This window comes from Sinocyclocheilus anshuiensis, unplaced genomic scaffold (genome assembly GCF_001515605.1).
Source record: "Sinocyclocheilus anshuiensis isolate Anshui unplaced genomic scaffold, SAMN03320099.WGS_v1.1 scaffold369, whole genome shotgun sequence".
NCBI classification, from domain to species: domain Eukaryota; kingdom Metazoa; phylum Chordata; class Actinopteri; order Cypriniformes; family Cyprinidae; genus Sinocyclocheilus; species Sinocyclocheilus anshuiensis.
Genome location: NW_015540935.1, coordinates 433033 through 455064, shown reverse-complemented (window position 1 = coordinate 455064; position 22032 = coordinate 433033).

The following is a 22032-nucleotide window of genomic DNA, read 5'->3' as shown; positions in this document are numbered from 1 at the left end:
TTTTCAAGTCACTCCAAAGTTTGACAACAAACTGCTTAAATGAGCTGCAAAATCAATTGTATATTTGACATCATGCTGTATCCATAAACCAGTAGACTAGTAGAACTGCAGGTATGAAGCAGCAATGATACCTAAAGCTCAAACATCTCTGAACTTCAGATTCAATACTGTTACTGGTGTTAACTAAAAGTTTTATTATACAGGTCTATTATATGGTGATCATATAGCTGTAAATGTGTTGTATAAGAACTCGTAATCGATATTATGGCTGAAACAGATTTGTATATTACATTAAAAGTCTGCACAGAACATTCAAATTATGTAAAAATAATTGCACCCATACTTTTAGAACATGCAAAAATTATTGTCTTTTTTCTTTTTTAAAAATTGATTTATATGAATTCTACGAGTACATGAGTAAAGAAAAATGTCTTAATCATGTCTGCCTTACTGATTCTCTCTTAGAAATGTTGAAGCCACATTTAGCAGTGGTGAAATGAGTGCTGTTAATGTGAGCAGTCAGGATATGCTATATATTTCAGAAAGTACACTGTGTACACTATATCAGCCCAGTATTATCTGCATTGGCTTTAGTTGTGTGTGCTAATTAAAGTTCAGGCCTTTTATTACCCTCTAGGCTTACCATTAAAAATAGCCAGGCAAAACTTTGCCAGGCAACTAGTGCAACTGTTTTTGCTTTGGACGTGAATGAAACCACAAATTCTGCGGCTTGTTCAAGACATAGATCAGACCTAATCCAGAAATGTGATCTGGTGGACAATAATAAGAAGCTACCCAGAAACAACCAACTGGCACATTTTAGCAGCTGCATAAAGAGTGCTTAAAACCATTCAGCCAAACTCATAGCAATGCCCTGATTTCATGGCAAATGTAGTTGCTATATACATTCAGGTATGCATGCTCATAATAGAAATATTATAGACTCAACAGCAGATGTCAGTGTAAAACAATTTTTTTGGGATTTAATAAATTGCCTCTACTGAGGTGAGGATATAACCCTCAGTACTGGCCAAGTATTGCTATCATGTATGTTTTTATTTGTCCTGTGCATTCTTTTATTTAGAACTGGTACTTTCATACTTGTTACAAAGTTACGTAGTATATTACAAAGCAAACTGCTACCAGTGTGATCATTTTAGAATTCCTTTTAACAAAGTTCAGCTTTCCTTTGGACCTGAAATAGTAATGTCAGCTTAACTCTTAGAATTAAACACATATGCTTAAACCCAAATGACTTGCTGCCATTTAACGAAATGACTAACCTTTAATTCTTCTCATGATCTGGCTCAATGTTAGTCTGACTGAGCCTCTGCGTGATCCCAGAGATCATGATGGATGTGTTGCTCATATTGCTGTGGTGAAGCAGTCAGTGGTTAATGCCAAGGAGCAGCTTGCCCTTTGCAGTCAAATGACTGATCTGATGGTTATGAAAACACTCACAGTTTTTTTTATATAAATTCTGTGTGTTATTCTGTTCTTAGTTTGTTTTCAGTGAATAATGAAATTCACAAAAAACAGTCATTACTCTGCAAACTATTAGTCTAGTATATGTCCAATGTGATCAAATTGGATGGATGTGATTACAGATCAAAGAGCATCTCCACTTGTCTAAATGATTGGCCCTGTTAGCAGTATTGGTCAGGTTAGCAGGTATGAACATGGTAAAATTCAAATTAAACAGAACACAGGGCCGTGAAATGACGTTACAGCAGGGGGAATTCCTGGCTTGGTTACATAGAGCTGTCTGCCGCAGGGAAGACCTTAATCAACCTTGTCTGAGATTTCCCATCAGTGCTGCTCATAGCTCATGTCCCTCATTTCATGCTCCCCATAGCTGGGCTGCATCCTCAAACGAATCCTGGAAATGACGTGGGATTCATCAGGCTGGTTAATGGGTATGGATACGGTTCAAGACTTTGATATTCGGCTCTCCTCATGTGCATCTATTGTTTAATCTGGCTCCAAACCTCCAGCTGAGCTGTCACCATGAACCCAGTGTGCTCACTTGTTTGATCTACTTCAATGAGTGCACTAAGAACATCAGGCTTGTCTTTTCTGGAAATTCAGAACGGAGTATTCAGGACTTTAGTAGCTACTGTAAGGTAGTAAACAGACAAAGGCTGTTTTCTCTTCCTCAATTTAGGCCAGTCCAATTCTGGTACCAAACTTGTCCAAATCCTATGTACTCTAAAGACATTCTCTTTAGCCCTGGACTTGGTTTGGACCGGAGCCCAAATCCTGGTACCAAACCAACCTCAAAACCTTGCTGGTCTTGATCAAGACAACCCATGATATAGATGGACAGAGCTTTCACAACAGACCAAGTCATGAGCCATTTCTGAGGGAGTGCTGGCCCTGGCAGAGCACCGGCTCCAGCTTAAGCACCAGTGCCAGTAGAAAAGTGGTATACTTCTTTCCAAAAAGTGACATAAAACAAAAAAAGTACTTCAGCATTCATATAGTTTGCCTGACTACCATCTTTATGATTATATATAAAAAGGCCAAGGTCATCTTGGGCTCTTTGGATTCTGTCTGAAATGGTGAATCTGATATGTCTTGTTGCCTTCTTCATGCGCATTCATGAAATCAGCCAGACTGTGGCGTGCACAGGGGAATGCTGGAGGGGCTCGAGCCCCTGCCCTTTTACCTGCCAATGCTAAAGTGACCTTTCGGTCCTATCGAGGTGCCCCTAGAAATAGATTTCTACCGAGGGGGAGAAAAGTGCAATCTCTAATGAGGGCCACTACCCTGCAGAGTTTAGTTCCAAACCTAATCAAAGATGCACGAATAAGCTAATTTAGATCATAGTTACTAGAAAATTACAGGTAGGTGAGTGTAATCAGGGTTTGATCTGAACTTTGAAGGGGAGAGGGCCTCCAGGGTCAGATTCAAGGAACCCTGCTGTAGGGTGTCTCATTTGCAGGGTGACTCTGACGGTGTTAACAAGAGCCTTGTGTCTGGCTGCTATGTGTCCTCATTGCTGCAGACTCCATAGTGGGCTACTACCCAACAGTCTATGCCAGGGATTTCAAACTCCTGTAGGGCCACAGCCCTGCAGAGTTTAGCTCCAACTCTAATGTAACACACCTGAAGCAGCTAATCAAGGTTTTAGGATTACTTGAAAACTAAAGGTAGGTGTGTTGGAGCAGAACTCTGCAGGACTGTGGCCCTCCAGGAACACCCTTGGTCTAAGCAGTATTACTTGACCAAAGTGTGGACTTGTCATGGTGGGCTGAGGGCAGCATTTAGGACCGGACCCTGGAGTGTTAACTGTTATGTTCATACTAATGCAGTGGTTCTTAATCCTGGTGCTGGGGACCCCTGAGCTCTGCACATTTTGCATGTCTCCCTTATTTAACAAACCTGGTTCAGATCATCAGCACATTAGAAAAGAGCTTCATGAACTAAACTGATTTTGTCAGATAAGGGAGACATAGGCTGTGTCCAAAAGCTCTAAAATGCTGTCTTCGGAGGACACATCCTAAGGTAGGAAGGCATCAAAGCACGTCTAAATCCAAAGTTAGCTTCACTTCCTGTCTAGTGAGATACCTTCATCTGATCGATTTTTGAAGGCAGCATAGATGTATCCTTCGCTGCCTTTGATATCCCACAATCCTGTGCGTTCCATTCCGTGACGGTTGAGCTAAAAAATAAAGATGCGTCTGAAAGTTGTGTTTGGTGGTCAGTTTGTGTAAATGTGTATTTCTAACTAGCTTTTTGCACTTTTGATGTTAGTTCTAGCGAGAAATCTGTATTATAATAATTAAATATTTGTTTAGTTATCACCAAAACTTGTTCTATTTTGTTGTAGATCATTAAACCATTACGTTGCCTCAGAAGCCTGTCAGAAATCAGTTTCATGAGGTACCTTCATGCAAAGTCATTATAAGCAGCTGCTTAGGCTTTCGGACGTAGATATAGAACGTGTGCAGAGTGGTGGGCATGCTTCGGCAACAAAGCCAAATCTGTCAATAAGTTCTGTAGCACAGTGGGAGCCAACTCCGTTCCTGGAGAGCTACCTTCCTGCAGATTTCAGTTCCAACCCTGCTCCAACATACCTGCCTGTCGTTATCAAGTAATCCTAAACACCTTGTTGGCTGGATCAGGTGTGTTTGCTTAGGGTCGAAGCTGGACTCTGCAGGATAGTAGCCCTCAGGAGCAGGGTTGGCTACCCCGCTGTAGCATCGTTTCAATTAATGCAGCATCTTATTTTATCAATGATTATAATCAGTTGTGTTGGTGATTTTCAAAACCAGTATGACCTACTTTCTACACAGTGGTTATATTTTTAACTGTTGTCAAGTTTACTTCAGGGTTCTCAACTCTGGCCCTTGAGGTCTCCTTTCCTGCAGAGTTTAGCTCCAACCCTAATCAAACACACCTGAACAAGCTAATCAAGGTCTTCAGGATTACTAGAAAGTTACTGGCAGGCGAGTTTGATCAAGGTAGGAGCTAAACTCTGCAGGAAAGTGGACCTTGAGGGCCAGAGTTGAGAACTACTGGTTTACTTTAAGCTGCAGCTTTGAGGTCATTCTTCAGTTGTGGTTTGTATGTTGAAGCCACTCCTGTCCATCTGTGCTGAGTCATAATTCTTGCATGATTCTCTCTAATTAGGAGAGATATCATGTTACCTCATTTTAGTGAAGAAGGTGCAGAAATATCTGGATTTGGATCCAGCAAGGGTGTAACTTTCACAGGCCTTTAGCATTGCAGCATGACATCACTTACTATTCTTATTATTTTGGAGGCTTCTTTTGCAGTGTTAAGTAACGAGGATATATGCCACCTTTGAGAAAATCGCCACATTAATTGCAATAGTCACAATGACTAACTATGGTAAGCTTTCCAAAATGCAGCTCAATCTTTTGATCAATATCATTGTTTGAAACTTGAAAACCATCATTGGATTTCTGTATTAAATTTAATGAAGTTTAGCATTTAGTAGATCTCTTTTAACTTGATGACTCCACACTTTTTTTGTCTGTTCTTCACAGTCCGTTGCAATATTCTGACATTGCACAATTTCTGCCATCTGTATCTTGGCCAGCAGTGCGTTCTTGGTTTTAGACTTGGTGTTCTGTCTCTCTTTAATTGAAGCTAGTGCAGAGACTAACAATCCAGCTGCACATACTTCCTACTGGAGTGTTACATAATCAAACCACAAGTGACTGTCAGATGTTTGGTTTGTTGTCCAGACCTTTTCATTGTAACACTTGTCTCATTTATTTCTTTGCTTTTTGCTGGCATACACACAGGCTAACTGCATGCATTTTTTGCAGCTCTGACTGTTCTAACCATGGTCCCACTGGAGGGGTGTGTGAGAGGAGAGATTAAAGACTGCAGGGGGACTCCATATTTCTTCTTTCAAGGACTCTCTGTTGTCCTTACAGCTTTTTTGCAGTTGATGGTTGGTTGTGAGCAGATAAGGACCATCAGGACTCCTTGAAGGTGTAGCACATGGGATGGATCTTATACCACAGCTCTGGGACATCTTGAATTGAATCCCAGCTGCACACTTCCCAACTACATCATCACTGAAAAATCTGGAACTAAAGTCTTACATGCACATATATGAAATATACATGAATAGATACACTTAATTTGCACAGCTTATAAAGAAGTGACTTACAATTAGGGAAAAACACAAATTGATCATAAAGGAGCTGAAAAGAAGTGCAACATTGCTAAATGTCAAGAGTAGAAGTAAACTCTTAGCAAATTGAATTAGACACTGACACAATTTTCATAATTTTGTCTCTGTATGCCACCAGAGTAGAATTAAAATGAAACAATGAAACTGAAGTGCAGACTTTAAGCTTTAATTCAAGGGGTTGAACAAAAATATAACATAAAATGCTTAGGAATTGCAACCATTTTGTACACAGTCCCCCTATTTTCAGGGGCTCAAATGTTATTGGACAAATAAATATAATCATAAATAGAATGTTTTTCTATATTTTGTTGAGAATCCTTTGCAGGCAATGACTGCCTTAAGTCTGGAACTCATGGACATCACCAAAGACTGGGTTTCAGCCTTTGTGATGCTTTGCCAGGCCTTTACTGCAGCTGACGTCAGTTGTTGTTTGTTTGTGGTTCTTTCTGTCTTTAGTTTTGTCTTCAGCGAGTGAAATGCATGCTCAGTAGGGTTGAGATGAGGAGACTGACTTGGCCATTGCAGAATATTCCACTTTTTATCTTCAAAAACTCCTGGGTTGCTTTTGCTGTATGTTTTGGGTAATTGTCCATTTGTACTATGAAGCGCCATCCAATCAGCTTTGCTGCATTTGGCTGAATTTGGGCAGACAGTATATCCCTAGACACTTCAGAATTCATCCGGCTGCTTCTGTCTTCTGTCACGTCATCAATAATCACCAGTAACCCAGTGCCACTGGAAGCCATGCATGCCCATGCCATCACACTGCTCCACCATGTTTCACAGATGATGTTGTATGCTTTGGATCATGAGCTGTCCCAAGCCTTCTCCATAATGTTTTTTCTTCTCGTCATTCTGGTACAAGTTGATATTAATTAGGTGTGTAATTTCATCTATCCAAAGAATGCTTTTCCAGAAGTGGTCTGGCTTTTTATTAGATGTTTTTTTGGCAGAGTCTAATCTGGCCTTTCTATTCTTGAGGCTTATGAATGGTTTTCACCTTGTGGTGAACCCTCTGTATTTGCTCTTGTGAAGTCTTCTCTTGATTGTAGACGTTGAAAGTGGCATGCCTACCTCCTGGAGAGTGTTCTTCACTGGACTGGATGTTGTGAAAGGCTTTTCTTTACTATGTGTGAACAGCGCTTGTATGTATTTACCGGTAAAGTTGTTCTTATTTACTGGTATTACTGTGTGAAAGGGGCTATTGAGTTGTCTTGTAAAACAGCATTTTTTTCCCCCATTATAATCTGCAAAAATAGACCAATCCAAAATGTTTCATGGCAAAAATGTTGAAGATTAGCAGACAGACTCAATTCATGAAGTGATAAGCTGTTTATTTACAAAATTATTCAGCGTAATGAAGCATCTTCTGTATTGACATCCATAAAAAAGGCCTCTTGTCTCCTCAGCACTATGCTTTTTTGCCTGTAGGCTTCCCCTACATGAGGGGCTCTGTTCAGGATTACTAGAAAGTTACAAGCAAGAGTTTGATCAGAATTTGAGCTAAACTCTGCAGGCCAGTGGACCTTGAGGACCGTAGTTGAGAAACCTTGATCTATATCATAAGCAGGGGTGGACTTACCCATTAGGCAAAGGTAGGTGACCGCCTTGGGCCCCCAAAAGCCAAGGGCCCCCTAAAATGCTATTCATATAGGAGATGCGCTGACACGTGAATAGAGGTTGCTGTTTACGGTGTTTATTACCACGACAGCCGTCCGAGTTGAATGTGCTTTTTGTGTATCCTGCTTGAAGGAGATGAAAATATCATGCAAGCTGTAATTAAATATTGAGAAACGGTGTGTATTATATGTTTATAATTGTTTTAAATGCCGCTTACTCATTTATGAGAAGGAACCAAGTAGAGGACACATGCGCAGTTACTTTTTTGGTTTATATAATCCTTAGGTGTGTAAATGTATAATTGTCTTTTCATTATATTTTCAGTTTTATTTAAATTTGTAGTTAAAATAACTAAAACTAAATGTATTTTAAAGTTTAGAATTAGACAGCCTTTGCACACAGGCTTACGCTGGTAACTCATCAGTGGACTTTCCTCGTTAATATTAGCTATATTTTTTCTCATTTTTTCATTCTATATTTCTGACGTTCCAAAAGCGCCTCCTGCTGGCAGAGAATGAATGTTCATTTTCAGTAATCCAGTCTGTAGTTTGTTCAGAGACCAATGCGAAAATCCACCCACATAACCCCGTTTTAAAGTAATATAATAATTGATACTTCTGACTCGCCCCTGGTTTAGGCTAAACGCTCAATTGTGAGGTTTATCATTTTATCATTTATTTTGTTTTTGTGAAAACCAGTATTTCAACTGTAAATCAGTTGCTATTTCATGGTCTACAACATGAAAGAAAGCCATTATAACATGTACATGAAAAATGTAGAAACACTGGACACAACTATGGGACACCATTGTACAGCAGCAAGCATCACAACAAAAAGGGAACCTCAAGGTTGATCTAGGAAAATGTGTGCAAATGTATAGGGCCCCATTCCTATATTTTGCCTGGGGCCCCCAATTCTCTAAATCCGCTCATAAGAGTCATAAAAATGTAAGTTGATCCATTAAGAAATATGTGAATGATTTACATTTCAAATATGAAAATAAATGAGGAAAAAATACTTACTAACCAGGTTAAAAGCAGTGCCAACTACCATTCAAAATAAGAGTGAAACATTGCTTAACACAACGTTAAAGCAACCATCTAAAAAGATAAGAGTAATATGAAAATATATATTCCAGAGTGCCACATAGTAATGGTTTTATCTGTTTAGTGAATTTACAATATGACTCTTTTACTGACCTATCTTTAATGGGGTTGTGGATTTTCCACCATTATTTTTTTTCTTTCTCTTTCATTTAAAAATCCACACTGTTAATCAAACAATACTGATAACCCAACACACATATTTTTTTCTTTTTTTGGAATGTTAATTGGTTTGTTTATCAGTTACACAACAAAGTCTAATCAAACTGCACTGGTTGACGAAGGTTTCTCGCACCCTGTCAATACACCATAATTGTTTCAGCATTTGGAATCGTTGAGATTTGCACAAGCTGGTATTTGGGGTTTATTTGGATTGCTGGGATAAATCTGCCAGTGCCTGTGAGATTGGTAGGTCTTTAAAGCCTAGACCCTCACCGGAGACAGGTGGGCTGCAGACCTGTGGTGTGACTTGAGTGTGTACACAAATACGTGTTCACTGTTGTGGCGAGTTTCAATAATTTAGAGTCAATGTACCCTGAATTGAAACCCCAACGAATCCTGAAAAGACTGCGTCATTTCAACTGTTGCAGTAACTGGCACTTCCTGGGAAAACAGGAGAGAGTGAAACAGGTACCGTCTGCCGAACAATGGAATGATTCTAAACATGGATAATTGCAATGGGATACATCCTAATGAAAGGGACCTGTGCTGTCTATCTACATTAAAACAAGAACAGCCAACAGCAAAACTAAGAAAGGAAGAAAAACAGAACAAAATAGAGTTTCCTGCTCACGCAAGAGAGAAAATAAATGGGAGTTCCCATTGGGTTGTGTTTACATTCCAGCTGGTTGTGTCGTATTTTCCATGAGGTTCACCCGAGGATAATTGGGGGCGCAATGGGTTGCAGATGTTGGTTACACCTTTATCCTACGGGCCCCTGGGTGCCCACTCTGGTTTTGTCACTTGGCTCCACCAAGCTCTACGCTTCAGAGGATTTAACTGATGACCTTTGACATGTCCTTCAACTCCTCCCATCTACTCCAGTATGATGACATATAACACCAATATGTTACTCAACTCAACCACCCAAAAACAGAAAGCTGTTCGTTACCTCAAAATACCATATGGAATCATTTCTCCAGTGTTTTTTTCAATAAGCTTATTCACACCCAATATATATTTCTGATGAAGGGTTGCCTGTGGATTTGATCTTCATTTTGGCCGAAGGATATTTGTGTCCGTCTTGGCATGATTAAACTTTTCGCTCTTTATAAGTCTCAACAAACCTCACAAGTTAAGGTATTCATCTTTGAATGTGGCTCATCAGAACAGATTTCAGAGTTGGAAGTATCCATTTTATAAAAACCTGTTTTAAGTTGGGTGTTAATTTGACAACAGTGCTAGTTTTAAATCATAAAAATCCCTCTTATAACAATAAATGATCCGGGCATTTGTAAAACACACAGGCATAAAGATATTATAATGGTTCTGTAGATGTAAACTATCTTTAATAAAGTTTAAGAAAGCAATAAAGCTATATCCTGGTAATAGGTGCCTGGTCTCCTATTTAGGACTGTTGTAGTTCAAATATTGCTGACTTTTTAAGAAGTACGAGAACCACAAAATGATGCTGGTCCAAAGAGCTTACATCAACAGTATTTTCAGGACAAAGTATAAAGTTGGTTGTGAGACAAACATCAGCCACTCCTGTGTGTCTTTCGTGAACAAATGCCAAAGAGCAACTTGATTAATTGCTCGGCGGTAAGAAGCTTGACATTGTGAGTTAATTCACTTAAGTCTCTGAATCCATTGTCTCATCAGCTGTCACAATGTTTAGTGCTTTGTGTCGAGTTTAGCCTACTGCTGCAGGAACTGTAGGAATTACTCTTACAAAAAGTGTTGTGCAGTACCACAGTACAGTGATGGTATCAGATGGTAACCTCATGGATACATATCATGGTACTAAAGCATTGCCATATTCTTGTAACATGGTATATGGTATTCCAAGATACTTCAAAGAAATAGGTCCAAAAAGTAGTGCCATGAAGGTCATAACACAGCATATGCTGGCAATTAACTTACATTGATAAAGTGTTTTTCCGAAGAACATAATAATAGTGAGCTACTGGAATTAGCTAGGGCATGCTGCCCTTAGGAAAAATGCCATATGGCTCTGATCCCTCCATTAAAAATAAATCAAGGTGCAGACACAATGAGGCCTTTGGCTCAGATCTGTTATTAAAGCGCCGTTTGCTGTACTAGAGAGTAAGTGAAGTTAGAAATCTTCATCACAGTTTCCAGTCTTTAGTAAGGGGAAATCAGCTGTACTGAAGGCTGATCTTCCCAGGGTGATGCCCTTTTTATATTTGGTATTTTTTGCTATGACCCCATTCTATCTATCCCTCTAGCTCGTTTCTGTCTCCCATTCCATGGCACTTCAACGTGGATTCCCCCATGGAAGCTGATCTTTGAGCTGTCATGGAATATTTTTAATCTCATTGTGGCAGGGGTAGATGGAAACCCAGCTATCATATGAATACACAGGCAGCTGAATGATCTATCTCTTTATTTTTATTTTTTTTTATCCCTGTGTGTCATATAGGGAAATGGGATGTATGGCAACATGTGTCTAATGTTTCCATCGGTAGGTGACGGTTAGTCTTGCACCGATTTGTTTGTTATGTCTAATCAAGCTTGAGTGGACATTGTGTAAAAATACCTGTGTTCTTATCTAGCAACACACAGATCTGAATGCAATAGACCACAGTATGATATGAGTTTTTGTACAAACACATGAAGAATTGTGAAGGCATAGTAAATCCTTTTTCCACACTTATTTGACCTTTAAGCCTTGTATTCTCCTGAAAACATTACATATATCAGTGATCATGAATCTTCATGCAGTATAGTCTCTTGAGGGGGCCATAAGTGCTTTATGTAAAATGCTGGTGTTCTGTTCAACACTTTACGTAGCCATGTTATTCACAAAAGGGCATTACATTCAGACTGCCAGCACAAATCATCCTTTGCCGTGATCACATTCAATGTTTTGAACTTAATGTTCCAAGAATGTTTTTTTTATGTTTAATGGAAAGATAATTAATCATAAGTACCGCTCAAATGAAAATCATCAAAAGGCCCTTATTTACGTCTTGGTATGTTGCACAATACTAAACTGATCACATGTAGATGTGTTTAACATTCTCTCTTCTCATCTTCAATTCCCTTGATTCTATTTGTTTCCCTCCAGCAATGAAGTTCTTTAGCTAAATGTCCTTGATGCATCTTGAAAGTGCAGCCAGAGGCCACCTTCCCTTTGCAAAAAATCCTCTAAAAGCAGCCAAGAACCCCTGAAAGGAAACCCTTTACCCTTCGAAAATAGATTAAGGGGTCAAAGGGCACAGGAAAACTTTAAAATGATGACAGAGGGGCCTTCCTCAAAGGTGCAATGTGATGGAGCACTTCGTCTTCTTAAAAGCTCCCTTTGTTCATACTAACAGAGCATACACAGGTCAGAGTTAATGCATGAACACTGGTAGCCAGTGCCTCATAGTCATTTGGAAATCAAATTATTGTGGATATGGCTGTAGAACAGGGGTAGCCAACCCTGCTCTTGGAGAGCTAACTTCCCGCAGACTTCAGTTCCTTCCCTACTCCAACAACCCTGCTGCTTGATATTTTCAAGAAATCCAGAACACCATGATTAACAGGTAAAGGTGTGTTTGATTGGGGTCGAAGGATACAGGAGGGTACTGATACAATAGCTACTGGTAGAAGATCTATCTCATGATAACTTCTACTTTTAAGCTCTTACTTTGTATCAGACTTGCTCATTTCCAAAACTTAGTGTGCTGCCTTGCTATCTACTGCTTACAAATGTAGTAAACAGCTGTTTTTCATCTGCCTTTACGTCTTGCTCATGGTCCAGCACTGTAGCCACCATGACTGCTTTGTGATACTTCACCTGATATACAGAGTTGTGTTATCTTTCTTGAGTGCAAACGCTGGTCCATTCTGACCTCCTTGCATATCCAGTTTAGTTGTTTGCATATTCCCCCCTGCCCCCTTTTTTTTTTTGCATTTTTGTCACCTTCTTTAAGACATTGTTAAATGCAACCGCTCAACTGTGACTGTCGCCACCTAGTGGACCAACCATTTAGTTCAGGTAATTCCAGGCATAATTCCTGCTAATGATGTTATTTGCATCATGCACACTGTGTGAGACATAATGCAAGGCACTCGTGCTGAAACAACCTGGTGGTTTGCTAGACTTATTTGACCAGCAAGCTTGTTCCTACTGGTCAAACTTGTTTGGTTTGATGTACGTGTCATGCTGGGAGACAAGCTGACTACCAGCTTGACTAGCTGGGTGACAACCAGTTTAAATCTACGAAGACCAACCAACCACTTCTATGTTGCCTTAGAGTTTGGTCAAGGTATCTCGGTTTCAGAATTGAACATGGTGTGCCTTCATGACCTCGTTTCTTTTGTTTCCAGGCGCCGACACCCAGCTCTCACGTTTTTCAAATGACATCAGTGTTAACTTTCAGTACAAGGTCTGTGTCAATATTCTGGCAGTTGTACAGCACCGCCCCGGCTCCTCACTGCTTATGTCAACTCCTCTGTAGACCTCACCCAGAAAATACCACAGCAACTCAGTTCCTCTGGAAAACTCTCAGAGAGCTGGGCCACTAACATGGAGCACAAGCCCATTAATCTTCAAGATGTTTCTGAAAAGCATTAAATGTGATCTGGCAGTCATTTGGATTGATCGAGGGCCAGCTGGAATGGGTGTCTGATATTTTGGCCCTTGATGCAAAGGACGTCTTGGGAGAAACTTATCAGAGAAGGTTAAGAGCATTTACTTCCAGCAGAGTTATCCAGCATTCACTTGATCATTAGGCTACAACCAGAGTCACACACTAACACCCTATAAATGTAGAGGTATATATAATAATACAGCCAGCAGGCCATAAAGAATAGACCATCTGAAATCAGCGAGTGTCAAGATTTGGCTTTCTACAATGCAAGGTAACTTTCGACAACACTTTCAATGGATTAGGCCCTATAAGGACCTAGCTAATAAAACTCAAGGTGCCTTTGGGTCCTTGAGGCAAAGCACGCAGACCAAAACCTAAATCATTCTTTACTCAGAACCTTCTCATCCAGTGAGTCTAGATCATTGAGTCAGCAAACCGAACTCGAGAATAATTCAGGAACAATCAATTGAGACTAATTTTATTAACCATGTAAGGTCCACCCAATTGGCCCAACGAAGGTATCCAATGGTGGCTGAAGGTTTCCTGCGTGTTTGGTCTTTTCGGTGAGCAAGGTAATTTAATTTCAATTAGATTCTAATCTGACTCCATTTTATTACGACCTGGAATTTAGGCTAGAATGCCAATTATTATTGATCATTCATAGGATAATTTATCGAGACATCTGATTATTCTATTTAACTCTTTAATCATATTGCACTCGTTCATTCGGATTCCTATAACACTTTGAGTCTCATACACAGATCTTATATACAGATCTTATATTCTAGTGATGGGAAGTTCGGATCATTTTACTGACTCGGATCTATGAATCTCATTCAGCAAAACTGACTAATCCTTTGTCAAGTCATTTCGTTCATTTCAGCAGAATATAATTAACATGTTTCACCTCACCTCCCGAGTCTTCAAGGGGTTCGTTCTTTTGTCACGTCACATCCCCGTAAGGTTAACTGAAAGCTATGCAGTCTTTAAAGGAAACAGAAATGAATAGTTTATCTCCCGAGTCTTCAGGTTCGAGCCGTTCGTTGTGAGATGCAAACTTTATTTGGCCTTCCGGAAGTAGATGCAATTAGGAATCATTGGTTAAGATTTATTTACAACAGAACAGCAAAACCCAGATGTTCGAATTTGTGCAACGCATTTTATGGACGACAGTTTTTTGAACCTAGAAGAGTACAAGGCTGGCTGTGCACAAAGGCTATTTCTAAAAAAAAAAAAAAAGGGGTCAATTCCGACTTTGCTATGACAATCTGGCGCTTCTGAATCAGCGACTGTAAGTATGTTTTGTTATTAGTTTAAGTATTTGCTATTGACTGTTCAAATGCGGAGTTTTGCGCAGCGCAGAGTAACGCGTCGTGTGTGTGTGTGTGTGTGTGTGTGTGTGAGGGGAACAGGGTCACATCACAGGAGAGTGAACTGTCTGTCAGAAATCATAGCACGTCAGCTGTCTTAACCGCGGCTTGTGTACTGCATCATCACTGTGTCTGTCATGCGACTCTGTTGCCCTTTCGGGCTTGAACTGATGGTAAAACTAACGACATTATTAACTGTCTTGATATTTACTTTGAAAGCTGAAGCTCGCGATTATGGTAAGGGGCGTTACATTTCTGACGCGTGCTTGTGGTGTTCGGCCAATCACAATGCACTGGGTCAGCTGGCCAATCAGAGCAGACTGCGCTTGTCAAAGGAGGGGCTTTGTTGAAAACGACGTGTTTGAGAGAGGCGGGATATAGAGGACCTAAAATAATGTACAGTATTTGAAAAATAATGTGTTTTTTGAACATTAAAGCATGTCAACATATTCTGTTGCACCAAATATACAAAATAATGATCTTTAAAATAGTATCATATGACCCCTTTAAGGGCAGGTTTTAGAGTAGCGCTGGTCCTACAGTGGAAATGCAGCTTGATTTTGGCCTCGTGGCTCAGTGAGATATGGAAACACATGTCTGTATGTTAATCCACTGCGGTTGTATTATCCGTCTCTCAGAAGATCAAAGTGCCTGAGGTTCTTCCAGCCTTACGACCAATTCATAGAATGGACCTCACAAATCGGACATTGTTAAGACATCGAGAACTAGGACTAACTGTTCCTGTAATACTGGAAGTGAGCTTGGATGATGGCGTCTAAATGACTACTATGTTTGTCATCAGATCTGGTGTGGAAATATGTCCTTCTTATTTAGAGAGAGAACAAGGTGGGAATGGGGAGAGGTGGTAATGACAGAAGAACCTGATTCTGATGGGGTGTGTCTCCCTGACTCTGGGAAAATTGGTCCTACCATCTCGTCCACCTCCCCCACCCCTTAATTCCTTCCAGACAGGCCCAATGTTGAAGCTGGAAGGCCTTCAAGGGCCTCTCCTGTCTGGAATGTGTGAATGCACTTTGGGGGGAAACAGTGAGACGGCTTATTGGGCGCTGGAGAGAGCCAGGGTAATGTGATATGCCACCCCAGCCACTGCTGAGCACCTGTGAGATTTAGTTTGGAAGGAAAAAATTCCCCTGCTTTCATCCTTGAGGGCTGTCAGCTCTGTGAACACTCGCTATCCGCCGCCTCTACCCTTTCTACCCCAGCCGATATACCCCGGCCTCCCTCCCACTTCCAGCCTCCAGCTCTGGTGCAACATTTCATCCATTCAGCTCAATGGAGACCCACCCCAGAGTCAGCCTGGGCCGTGCCAGAGGTATTTCCGTGCAAGAATTTTTCCAAGTCAAACCTCTGGGGACGGAATAGTCCCTGCCAGCATGGAGCAGTCAAAACAACCCTCTATTCTGACCAACTGCCCTGTGGGTCTGCGCTACCAGTGCTTAACCCAACCAACAACTCTTGCTGTTTACCAATAGAGCAAAGGCTGGTTTGTCTCTTCTGGTTGTTTTATAACTTTTCTCAAATAGTGTTACCAAATGGGGTGGTGAATATGTCACTTGAGAATATGTCTGTAATAAAGCATAGTGATTGATGTAGTACATTTGCTCTAGGTATAGGGTTGTGTAATATGATGTATTGTAAAGGTAACTGGTTTGCTCTTTCAGTTATTAGCTCCGCTAAATATACAGGAGGGATCAAGACGCTATATGTTTGGTCAACAGGTCAAGTTTCAAGTTGTATTACTCCCAGCATCATATATGAGCTAGTCTCCATTTCTTAATAAAACCAATTATGCATAAATCACAAAGAAGACACATTTGGCGCTTTTCAACTGCATGGTACGGCACGTTACGGCTCAGTACGGTTCACTTTTGGGGGGTTTTCCACTGGGTACAGTACCTGGTACTTTTTTTAGTACCACCTCGGTTGGGGTTCCAAGTGAACCATACCATTACCAAAATGTGATGTGTAAACTCTGCTGATCACTGATTGACCGGAGAAAATCGTCACTACCTGCGTCATTGAACTTGCGACACAAACACAACAGAACCGCTAGATTTAAATCAGGACAGCCAGCGAAGGATCGAACGCAACTGTTTTGAACGAGCGCACCTTTTTTAACAACCAAAAAATGGCTGTTTCGTTGTCTGTTGAGGAAGTACAGACGTTCCTCTCGTTGATAGCAGAGGAGCGGATCCAGCGAGAGCTTGATGGGGTGACGCAGAATGAAAAAGGTTTTTAGGAGTTGCGGCAGTAGGGGCGGCGCAACTATAACAACATGTGAATAATCCCGCCCACTCTAAAGCGGTACTAAACTGTAGTGGAAACGCAAGCCGAGCCGTGCTGTGTCGTACTGAGCCGTGCCGAGCCGAGTCGTACGACGCAGTGGAAAAGCGTGATTTTGTTCCCAATATAATATTCCACATGTGCGGTGCCACTTGAGTTTTGGAGGGGGGAGGGGGGGATTGTGATGATAAATTTTCCACTGTGCTAAAAATATTTAGAAGACGTGAGTTGGAATATATGTTTTCTTGATGCTATATATGTGTTTATTTGATTTGTGCACGTGTATCAGAAAGGTAAGACTATCTTACAGTTTTGGCTTAAAAGTTACCAGCCAATGGCAAGACAATTTTTCCTTATGTTTTGGCACTTGAATGGCAATAGCGGCATCCTACCCTCATAAATTTCGTTGTGTAAATTCACTTTCTTAAATTATTTACTGTGCCCTGTGTATTTGGCCTTTCAGTGTATAAATGTTTCAAAGTGTAGTATCATATTTAAAAGAACACTAATGTCGTTTTACCGCATGGAAATATTAATTTTGTTTAGCTAAGGGAAATAACATTTCAAACCCATGTGATGTGTTGCTGCTAGTTTTAGCACGTTTATCCCCTCCTTTTCTGCTATGTATTGTGTTAATGAAGTGTTTCCATACTTATTTTTGTCAGTTGAACAGGTACCTCTTCAGCTACTCATAGTGCACTATACCTCCATGTACTTTTCAGTTGTAGAACAGTGCTAAAGTATGCAGAATGCACTTGTAGTACACAACTTGCTAATTTCTTTATAATGTGAAAAAATAAATGTCTCGTAGCTGTGAAGCATTTAAAGACTGATTTGTCTAGCACAACCTTTCTGTCACCTCAGGTGCTGTACATACAGTGTATTCACCACAACAGTTCCTCATTTTTTTCCCTCTCTCTCTCCCCCTCTCTCTCTCTCTCTCTCTCTCTCTCTCACACACCCACACACACACACAGACAAGCATGTGGAAAACCATGTCTGCTGCAGTGCTTTGCATTCCTGTGGTTTGACTGGCTTTTCCTGCCGTGAACGCGAAGCGCGGATGCACTGAAGAACATTCCTCAGGTCTTGTTGCTTTTTTCTCCTTGTATTTTTTATTAGCTCAGTTTGTCTTTGTCAAAACGCACAAAGTCCACGCAAACCCAGAGGCAGTGATTGTGTATCCATGCAGGATGTTTTAGCTTTGCTGTGGCCATGAGAACAGCTACCACATCTTTGAGCCACCATTCACTGCTGATGCTAGACTAATAAAGACGATAACAAGAGTTGCAAGTTGACATTCATATCTGTCTCATATCCAGCAGTGAGAGGGAGGTCTTTTAAAACTGTAAAAACAGAGGGAGCTCTTTTAAAACTGCAGCCAAGGATACAAATTCAAGACCACATGTTTTCCTGGTTGCCACATAGTGCAATGACTGAAACCGACAGGACAGTTCATTATGTTACCTAGGAACTTCAGGACATCATATATTTGCATCCCACCCTAAAGATCTTCCCTAAGCCTAGCGTGCCAAGAAACCATAAGTTTACAAAAAGCACAATCCTGGGGATAACCGAATGCAACCCTTGGGCTTTTTACTTTGTGAACAATCCGCTCAGTTGTGGAGTGTTAAATAAGAATTTATAGACATTACAATTATGATCAGCATGAAATTAAGTGGCCATATTTACTTTCTTAATGCATGTTTATCAGTGCACATTATTCCAAAAGAAGAAAAAAACTTTTTTTGTTTGTTTTCATGATATTCTGTCACACTGAAGTAAAGTCAGAATGTTTTTTATGTCCAAAAATTGAACTTCTTACATAATATTTGTTTTCTATCATCGTCTGTGCATTGAATAAACACTGCTATTATTTACCTTACCATGATTTTCCCAATGCAATTGTTCTTGCTATGATCCATTCATGCAGCTCTGCGCATACTTAAATTGGACTTCCAGCTGTGCATTTTTCTGGATCCCATTTCCATTGAGCTTTAGCCAGTCACAATGGCTAAATTTAGTACAGTGTTCTATAGTGAATGAACAATGCAAATCCCAGCTGAAAAGTCAGAGCTGATTTTGTTGTTTTTCTTCAACTCTGCTGCTGAGAAAAGAAGAATGTACTCTCATTTTATGCTACAGGTCTCTGGTGCAATCCAACACACCTCTATTGTAGCAAATATTGTGTAACATTGAGATATTTTTAATTCTAAAAACATTAGAATATCTGCAACAGTTTGTTAGACTGACCACCCAGAAGAAGTAACACTTTAGTTTAGGGACCAATTCTAACTATCAACCAGTTGCTTATTAACATGCATATTACTAGCATATTGGGTGTTTATTAGTACTTATAAAGCATATATTAATGCTTTATTCTGCATGACCATATTTTAGGTCCCTTATCCTACCCCATACCTAAACTTAACAACTACCTTACTAACTATTAATAAGCAGCAAATTTATTGAGGCAAACGTTGTTAATAGTTAGGTAATAGTGAGAATTGGTCTCCAAACTGACCCCACTCAGAAATGTACAAATCTAGTTACAATAAACTTGATTATATTCAGCAAATACTCAGACAAGCACACTAACAACATTTTTTTTTTTTTATAAACATCAGAGACATGCCTTTATTAAACAACTGAATAATGAATAATATCAATAATAACAGATTTCAGAAATAACCCAAAAAAGGCAACACTCAGCAAAGGAAAGAGTCATTTCTAAGAAACAGAGCTCAAGTAACTGTAAATGTTCTCCCTGCCTGTGTGTGTTATTCTAGCCTCATTACCAGGTCATTTCACATGAGGCACAGGGTCAGCTAACAGCAGCAGATGCTGCGGCTTACACTGATTGTTATATTGAATATGCACTCATAACTTGTCAGATTGGGTTTGATGGTTGACCGGGCACAGGGTAAATGAAGAGGAGGGCGACTGTGGACGCATGAGGATGAAGGAGTCATGAGATACTGCATCATTCAATCAGCACCTCTCATCCACAAGAGTAGAGAACGTGAAGATCTTCTATGAACACACTCTGCAACGTTTCAGGAGTAACAATGGCATTCATTTATAAATCACACATTTCATACTTATTTACTGTCTAACTCAGTATTTCATGGGGTATTTAAATCTGACAGCATATAAACATACATCACGATATGGAATCAGATTCCAGTTTTTTTTTTTTTTATATTATCACCAAATTTCAAATGATTTATTAAGTTAAATAGCATCCTGTGATGGATACTCCAGTCTTGCTAAGACTAATTGAACAGCCAGCATTTATATATGCTAAATACATTAATTATATATTTCAGTTTTTAAAGGAACACTCCACTATTTTTGAAAATAGGCTCATTTTCCAACGCCCCTTGTTACGGGGCAAACGAGATGTGAGATGTGCGGATCCATCTGCAAAGCTTTTATTTAAAGGCGTGGTCATAAAAACAGGCAAGGTTCTGACAATGGCAAACAGGTATATTGAGGGCAAGACAAAAGAGTAATCCAAACCGGGCGTGAGTCAGTCGACAGCGAACGTTATCCAGAGGGCTTGACAAGAGGGGCACTCCAATAACACGAGCAGTAGTCCAGGTGAGGTGCAAACACAGTATGAAACAGCAGGCAAAGGGTTAATCCAAGATAAACAGGCAAAAATCAGGTAACACGGGAAAGCAGGCAAGACAAGACTATGACTAGGAACTAGGGACTAGAAACTAGGGTAGGAAACTGGCTCCGTAATGTGCTACCACTAGGAGAGCGATAAACGCAAACAATACTCGGCGTTGAATGGTGGTGTGAGACTGATTTATATAGTGTGTGTTATTGGTAGCAGCTGTGTGTGATTGGTTTCAGGTGAGCTTGTGATTAGTGCAATGGAGTATGGGAAATGTAGTCCAGGGTGATGTGTAACAGTCTGTGTGGTGTGAGAGTCAATATCATGGGAGGGCGACCTCTGGTGGCAAGTGGATGGAAGTTCATGGACCGGATTCGTGACACCCCTAGAGTTTAAAACTTTAAAAATTTAAAACTTGACTCTTCTGTAGTTACATCGTGTATTAAGACCGACGGAAAATGAAAAGTTGCGATTTTCTAGGCCGATATGGCTAGGAACTATACTCTCATTCCGTCGTAATAATCAAGGAACTTTGCTGCCGTACCATGAGTGCAGCAGGCGCAATGATATTACACAGCGCCTGAAAATAAGCTAACTTCCGTCAACATAACCAACTACACAAACTTAGTGCTGATCACATTGGAAGTTACCTAGCTGGGGACTATTTTCAGGCACTGTGTAATATCATATCAACGTTTCATTTTCCGTCAGTCTTAGTACACGATGTAACTACAGAAGAGTCAAGTTTTCAATAGGAAAAATATAGAAACTCTTTGGTCATTTTTGAGCGAGATGCTAATGGTCTAATCAGATTCAATGATCTATGCTAAGCTACAGCTAAAAGTGCTACCGCCAGACCCGGAGATCGGCTGAATGGATTCGAAAACGGTAAAACTCAACTGTTTAACTCTAAGGGAGTTGGAAAATTAGCCTATTTTCAAAAATAGTGGAGTGTTCCTTTAAGATAATTTCCATTTATAAAATAATTGACAAAATTAGAGCTTGATTGGAAACAATGTACAATAAAATACTGTTTACAGTTGGTATTTATTTTATTTACTATATTTACTGATTTTCCTAATTGTCTTCACAAATCTCAAGTCTCGTTTCATCTCAAGCTCTTCACTGACTGCTGTTGCCTTGGTAACTTTTGGGGGAAAAAAATTATTAGGGATCAAATTTATATATTTTTTTTGATTAATTTCTTTATTTTGTGGTGGAAATGACACTGCGGCGGACATTTGAAAAGATTTGAAAAAACTTATATTGCTCTATGTCAAGAGTGATACTGCCTTATATGTTGCCTATAAGGTGATATATAATTTTCACATTCTCTGGGTAGACGAAGACATACAGTATATAACACCACCATTGTAAATTTTATATATGTACATATACAATATATATTAAGATGCAAGTTAATAATATCTATATGATGACTTTTTATAAGGTATTTTATAGCAACCATATATGTCAACAATATATATTTTATTTATATATGCAACTTTATTAAAACAACAGAAATATGTATGTTTATATGTCTTTTTATCTTTATTTTGTAAAACACATGTTTATC